This window comes from Macrobrachium nipponense, chromosome 31 (assembly GCF_015104395.2).
Source record: "Macrobrachium nipponense isolate FS-2020 chromosome 31, ASM1510439v2, whole genome shotgun sequence".
NCBI lineage: Eukaryota > Metazoa > Arthropoda > Malacostraca > Decapoda > Palaemonidae > Macrobrachium > Macrobrachium nipponense.
In genome coordinates this window covers 27932752-27940612 of record NC_061093.1, presented here as the reverse complement: position 1 = coordinate 27940612, position 7861 = coordinate 27932752, and positions in this window count along the sequence as shown.

Sequence of the window (7861 nt, the reverse complement as noted above, 5' to 3'; positions counted from 1 at the left end):
ACAAACAAATGAAAAAAAATTAAAACGAATGAGAGTACAGACCTTAATAGATGTAAACAAAATAAATGATTCTACAGGAAATTAAAGGCATATAAGTATGTATATATACAAGGCTTGATCTGACTTCCAGCTTACTCGGGTGCGTGCTAAAATCTATGGCCAAATAGCATGTTGTTTCACCGACGAAATTCAAAATAAATATGCTATTTCTTATTAGAAAAAATTGTTCTTTACCGTTTAAAATAGATATTATTTTTTACATGTTCATCTAATAAATAAATCATAAACTTCCTACCCTAAAATTCCTGTATCTTTAACTCAACGCGAAACACCATTTTTAGACCTTTTTAGGTTGTCCTACCCCCCATCCCCAGCCCCGCCGCCTACAAGAACAACAACAACAACAACAACAACAAAATAAATTGTAGGTTACTCACGGTTAAGCCGCCTACAACAACAACAACAACAACAACTACAACAAAATAGTCTGTAGGCTTACTCACCAGGTAAGCGGTAACACTACAAATTAATTTACGGGAAATATACATATATCTTGTCTTAAAGTACTATAGACAGGACAGTGAGTCACATAATTTCTGAGCGTTTCCTTGATATTTTTCGGCGTCTCAAAAACTCGAAAAAACTTAAACTGGATGAAAGCGAGAGTTCACTTTGTCTCCTTCTCTGCCGATCGTTTAGTTTTCCCTTAATGATACAGAAGTAATTAATGTTATTGTTATAATACAGAAAAATAAATCTATTAACAGTAAAAATGATAATGAGAATAACCGCAATAAATTCAACAGAAATAGAAAGTTAGTGAAAATGCTAACTACACATACATACAAATATATATATATATATATATATATATATATATATATATATATATATATATATTATGTGTGTATGCTAACTACACATACACACACACACACTCACACACACACACACATATATATATATATATATATATATATATATATATATTATATATATTATATATTATATATATTATGTGTGTATGTATGTAAGTTAATATATTTATATATACAAAGAGGGAGACAGAGAAAGATTATGTAATGTACCCTGTATGAGTTTCAGTTTCCAAATTTAGTATATCTCTACTTGATAGCAAAATTATAGCTGTAATACCTGAGCGCATTCACTATACAAATGCATATAACTGCATCTGAATTGCGTGATCACGATCCAACATCATGCTTACATATAATGGTATAAGCTAGATTTTTGGAGTTGTTTATATCCATATGGAGTTTATTCATAAATGCAACACAGCAAACGCGCCAAGTAAATAACTGGCATGGGGGAACCTTTGCTCAGTTCCATCGTATTGGATACGAACAAGAACAAGTAAAAAAACTTTCTTCGACGCAATCGAGTTTTCTGCTCAGTGTATAATACTAAATTAGCCGCGGCCCCGTGATGACGCGTCCCATAGCGTTGCCAGATGCATATTCATGGCTAACTTTTACTTTAAGGAAAACTAGTGGGGCTAGAGGGCTGCAATCTGGAATGTTTGACGATTGGAGGCTGGTTGATCAACATACCAATTTGCAGCCATTAGCCTCAGTAGTTTTTAAGATCTGAGGGCGGACAGATACAGTGCGGAAAGAAATAGTGCGGACGGACTTATAAAGCCATCTCGACAATTTTCTCTTACAGAATGCTAAAAACTAAAAAGGTGAAGAAGAATCCTATAAGAGCCAGATGAACTAACTGACAGCTGTCGACGAATTCCTACGTATACGTAAGAAGAAGAACGCCCAGACAGCCTACAGGTAGGTGTTAAGCTTTAGCTTTCTTTTCCCTGTATCTTTCTCTGAGCCATGGTGTCATTGTGGATGCGCGTACCCAGTACTTTACTTCGTCTGGGTCGTTATACATGCATTAATAATGAATATATAATGACTCAGACGATGGGGCATGGAAAGTCAAGTTCACGCCGTTTCTCTGTGAGTTGCCACCTCGCGCTTTCTAGAACATCTCTCCCAAACAGACGAACGCATTTTCGTTGAGTAAATTACTAGGGCACTAAATCCCACCCGCTTCTTTGTGGCCGCTATGAAGGGACAAGAAGTCCTTTCCAGAACTTGGACGATCAACTCCGATCTTCACAATCATCAGAAACCTGCCTTGAGGACTTTCGTAAGTGGCCGTAACCTTGAACCCTGCCTAACTGTTCATTCTGGCTGAAGGGATGTGGGAGGTTACAATTACAGCCCTCAGTTATTAGAGAAATCTAACCGTTTTTCCTAATTTCTTTGAAAAATAGTGTCCAAAAATTATTGGATTATAATTATATGTGAATACGAATATGTATTTATACACACTTCCATTTACTTGATTGGCAATAATACAGGAGTGTAATACTGAATGTGTGTTTGTGTGCGCAAGGGGCTGTTAGATAGTCAAATCATTATCATAACTCTTTTAGTTTGAAAGAGCAGGCTTTTAATCAGCATAACCGCGTCAGTCGCCGCCAGTGAAGTTTTACTGCTTCTGTGAGACTAGATTTTAGCCATCCTTTAAACATCATACTTTCTATTTTCAGTTTACTTATATCCTTATACCCTACAATTTTTTTTTATCCCATCCACTTTTCGTTAGTGCTAAATTAGTAATTAGATAAAGCAATTTACTTTTTTTAAATTTCCTTGATACACATATTGGTGAAAAATCCAATCATTTACAGATTAAGTACGTAGTCAAATATATTTTGGGTTATTGTGATAATTGTTCTTCCTTTGCATCAAATACATTCGTGCACACGTACGTAGGTCAAAGCTCGACAATTAGATAACGTCATAAGAAGAGATCTAAGCCTCCTAAAATCTCGCATTTCTTGCTTGAACCACAAATAACCTGTTCCTCAAATTCATGGTTCACTTTAGGCCTAGCTTCGAGAAAATTGGGAAAGCATCTGATAGGCCTATCGCTGCTCTGGTTTTAGGTTATTCTCGGAGGTACCTGGTGCTAATAAATGAACTTTTCTTTTCTTTTTCTGATTTTTTTAGGTGGGAACGGGATTCGTATGCCTAGTAACGCAGATTACAAATAGGCCTACAATGCCCTTACCAATGAAATGAACTTTTTTGTTTATTTATTTTTTTGAGCGTTCAATTGTCAAATGATTTTACCAAGAATTTATCCTGCTGTGAAATATTTTTTATAACTGCCATGGCTCTTCTAGAACAACTTTTTTTCTTTTTGTTGTTTTAGTAATTTTAAATCCTATTTATTGTTAGCCCAGTTCCTGTAGTTCTAAACCAATCAGTAAGTTAGTCATAAAAATTAGAATTCTGAAATAGTTTCCTAAGACCTGTTTGGTTCCTGTATGACTCATCCAGTAAAAGGTTGCTGTCGGTGACAAATGAATCCAGTCTTGAGAACTGCGTATTCAGTTAACTGATGGATTTTTTCTCCAAAATAACTGCCTCTTACTGGGTACTAAGACAGAGAAAGCGGAAATACTTCCCCAGCATTTTTGTTGGTGATTTCTGCTGAAAGTACACAAAATAATTTCTTATCATTAACGAAGGCGTTTTACTACTTGTGATAACGACATAAATTTACAGTATAATAGCAACTGAGGCCTGCTCGGAAACATGAGTTAGAGCATAAATGGGTCTTTACTTTGTAACCTCCCAAGATTGTTTTTAGAGCTGACAGTATTACTTAGCTTGTGAATTCGTCCGATAAAAAGTCCACAAAAGCTGAAAAAAAAATTCAATTAGCAAATACACAACTCTTGTATTTCATGTGACATGAGATGAGTCAAAAGTAAACGCTAGTACTACAACTACTAGGACCACCACCAATAGGCTACTACTGACAAAACCAGAAACAATACTACTTATATACTGAAAAAAAGTTTAATTAGCAATTACACAACTCTTGTATTTCCTGTGACATGAGATGAGTCAAAAGTAAACACTAGTACTACAACTACTAGTACCACCACCAATAGGCTACTACTGACAAAATCAGAAACAATACTACTTATATTACTAATAATATGAAAAAAATCCACATTTATGTAACTTGAGAAAAACTAAATTTCCTGTAGAATTCCTTTGGAAGAAAGCGCAGAAGTACGAGTCAGTTGAAACCAGTGGCACACTTATAGGCTACTCTTTTTTTTCAATCTGTCCATCCGCCTGTGGTGTTTTCGCATGGTAACACTGCGTCCCGGGCTTTAAATGTTACGCTATGTGTAAGTTTAAGGTAAATAAAAGGATATATGGGTGTACATTTGCAACTGGAAAGAGTTTTAATAAATTACTGTATTCGAATTACGCCATTAATATTCGAAATAGGATATTATTTATAGCCCAGGACGCAGTGTTACCATGCGCAAACACCACAGGTGGATGGACAGATGAAAAAATAAATAAATAAATAAATAAAATAAAATAAAACAGAGTATAGTCGCACAGTATGTCGGGGTGTTCGAATCACTACCGTTTTTAGTTCTGTTGGTAAACGAAGCAACGAACGCTGCTGAAGTTCTCTGAGCAGGGAGTTCATCCACGGTTCAGCGGTTAAGTATAAACGCGGCAGTGACTATTGCGTTTTCTTCGTCTCTAAAACCAACCCCTGCTATGGGAGAGGATTTATTGGTCTACGAATACTCGCAAGCAAGAACTTGGTAAATCTGGTTTTAGTTGGGAAGCTCTTTGTTTAGTGGAATCTTGTGCGGGAAAACCCACCGGGGTGGAAGTTGCAAGGCGTAGGCCGGGAAAGACGAGGAGGACGAAGGGTCGTCCAAGTCGGAGATTTTTGGAAGAAGGACTAAGTATTGAATCGATAGAATTGAAATAGGATCTAAGAAATACCTCTAAGTTTTGTCATAACGAGCCTTCTACTGTCGCTCATTTTTGCGCAAACCTCGCAAACATCCCCATGGAGGGATGTAGCCTATACGTATACAGGTAGCGAGAAAGACCAGAGGAAGACGCATCAAAACATCTTCATACCTTTTCGAGAGGGGTCAACTACCTTGGGCGGGCCAAGGTGGGACGGCTATATTGCTTGCAAGAAACAAAGGCAAGCTGTTGGAGTATAAAACAACTCATACGTTTTACATCAAAATAACAAAGGAAAGAATCACGTAGCGCTACGTATGAGGTCATTCAGTCCATTCTCTTTGTCATTCCTCTCAAGGATTGTGATTAATACTATTTTTTTTCTTTTTTATGTATTAAGGCCTGTCCACACTAGGAATCATTGTTTGTAAACAGTTTCCAAACTGTTGGCTAACACTTTTTACCGTATATTTGTTTCCCATAGAATGGAAAACATTAAGTGCTTCTGTGTGTATATATATATATATATATATATATATATATATATATATATATATATATATATATATATATATATCTAAATGTATAATGTATGTATATGTTCATATATCTAAAATATGCATACATTATACATGTATATATATATATGTATAATATATATATATATATATATATATATATATATATATATATACATATTACACACAGAAACACTTAAATGTTTTCCTTTCTGGATGGGAAACAAATATACGGTAAAAAGTGTTTGCAATAGTTTGGAAACTTTGTTTACAAACAATGTTTCCTAGTGTGGACAGCCCTTAGTTATATAATATATATATATATATATATATATATATATACAGACGTATATAAATACATATATGTATTCTTATATCAGGGGAAGTCAAGCCAAAACAATCTCTAGTGGATGCAGTAACAACAAGGTTAAGAAATGAACAGGAATGCCCAGTACCCTTCCCTCATTCTTGTTTACTTCCTAACCTTGTTTACTCGTCTTGAGCTTTCATCCTCTGGACTTTACTGTTGAAGGGAATCTGTTTCTTGTATTGTCATCGTCCTTTTTCAATCTTTAAAGCATTTTCATTTTGTAAACTCTATTGTAAGTTTATTAGTGTTTTTTTATTTTTGTCTTTTTAACCAGAGAAGATGGGATATGGTGATCCCGAAGTGCAGCTAATAAATTGTCCATGATGAGCTTACTGCTCTTCCTATCCATGCATCCTCCTATATATATATATATATATATATCATACTTGATTATTATATATATATATATATACACGTATATATGGTATTATAACAACTTATATATTAGATATTATATATATATATAATATATATATAATATATATATATGTGTGTTGTGTGTGTGTGTGTGTGTGTGTGTGTGTGTAGAGTGCATTAAAATAGCCAAGTAGAATACAGAGGCTACTGCACCACAAGCAACCTGACGACAACTAAGGTCTGGACAAGTAACATTGTTTGCAAACAGTTTGTAAACTGTACTTTGCTTGCAAACAATGTTTCCTAGTGTGTACAGGCCTTTAGTGAACCGGTAAGGCTTCATTTGTTACCTAGGCGCCGACCTATTGAAAAAAGCAAGAACTGTTTTTGTATACCTTATTATTCGAACATACTACACAAACTCTTTCGTAAACGCTTGTCTTAGAATATTTTCGAATATCCCTGCCCTTGAAGTCAAGGAGAAAACTACCAAGACAGGAATATATATATATTATATGTATATATATATATATATATATATTATATATATATATATATATATATATATATAATAATAATAATAATAATAACCACACATCTCACTGTGCATGTAGATTCATAATAATCGTGTTAAGCTTCAATAAGACGGAATAATTTCAGTAGATTCTAGATTCTAAGCCATCATATCTTACCGAAGCCTAACTAACTGGTATGTAAGTATGTATGTATGTATGTATGTGTTATATATGCATACATATATAATATATATATATATATATATATATATATATATTATATATATATTATTCATATATTGCTTTATTTTCAAAATGCATATTTCCCTCTTTGACTGATAAAGTATTGTGTATAAAATTGTGCAACATTTTTTCAGATTCCTAGATAGCTTAGAGATAGGATGTTTTATATGTGTTCAGATTTCGCATAACATAATTTATATAAAGAATATATATTTAACATAGAATGTAGAAAGAGAGAGAATATCTGTCCGATCAAAGCTAGAATTGTTTTTCCTAATCTGTCAACACGTTTGATAAGCGAGCTCGAGTCTTCATTGTGTTTTGGGATTCTGTCATCATGTATAATAAGGGACTTCTGCTTCGGTCGATCGAGTCGAGTACGTGTCTTTTTTTTTAACAGACTGGTCTCATAAGTGTATGTCTTTGTCAAAGCCACATGCAGATTACACATTTTGTATGTAAAGTTGCGTAAGATTTCGAAGCTTCTGGAAGCATTATTGCCCAAAACATTTTGTGTCATCTCCAGTCCAGCTTCCGTAAGGGAGAAGTTTTTTATTCGGGCTGAAAGACTCAAACCGTTCACATCTCTCTCTCTCTCCCTCCCTCTCTCTTCATCGCATAGCACTTTTGATCTTAAAGTAACGTAATGATTTCGTACTTATTGAATGGTCACTCGTAATTTGTAAATTTCAGATTTGATATTTCTTAGAGTTTATTTAGTAGTATTTAGTGTTTTTTGTGGAATCTGAACAAACATTGTTGTTGTAACGGCGCCTGGTTTTGTGAAAGTGTGAAACAAGCTGCAGCAATGGTATACCAAAAAGGTAAAGTGTGTTATATTTTTATTAGTTGCAACTAATAACTGATAGGAACAGTGGTTAGGTAAAAACTAATGACTGATGGTTACTAAGGTTTGGTAAAAACTAATAACTAATGGTTACTAAGGTTTGGTAAAAACTAATAACTGATGGTTACAGTGGTTTGAGAGAAACTATTTACGTTTTTGCACATTGCAAATTTTTGTGTTTT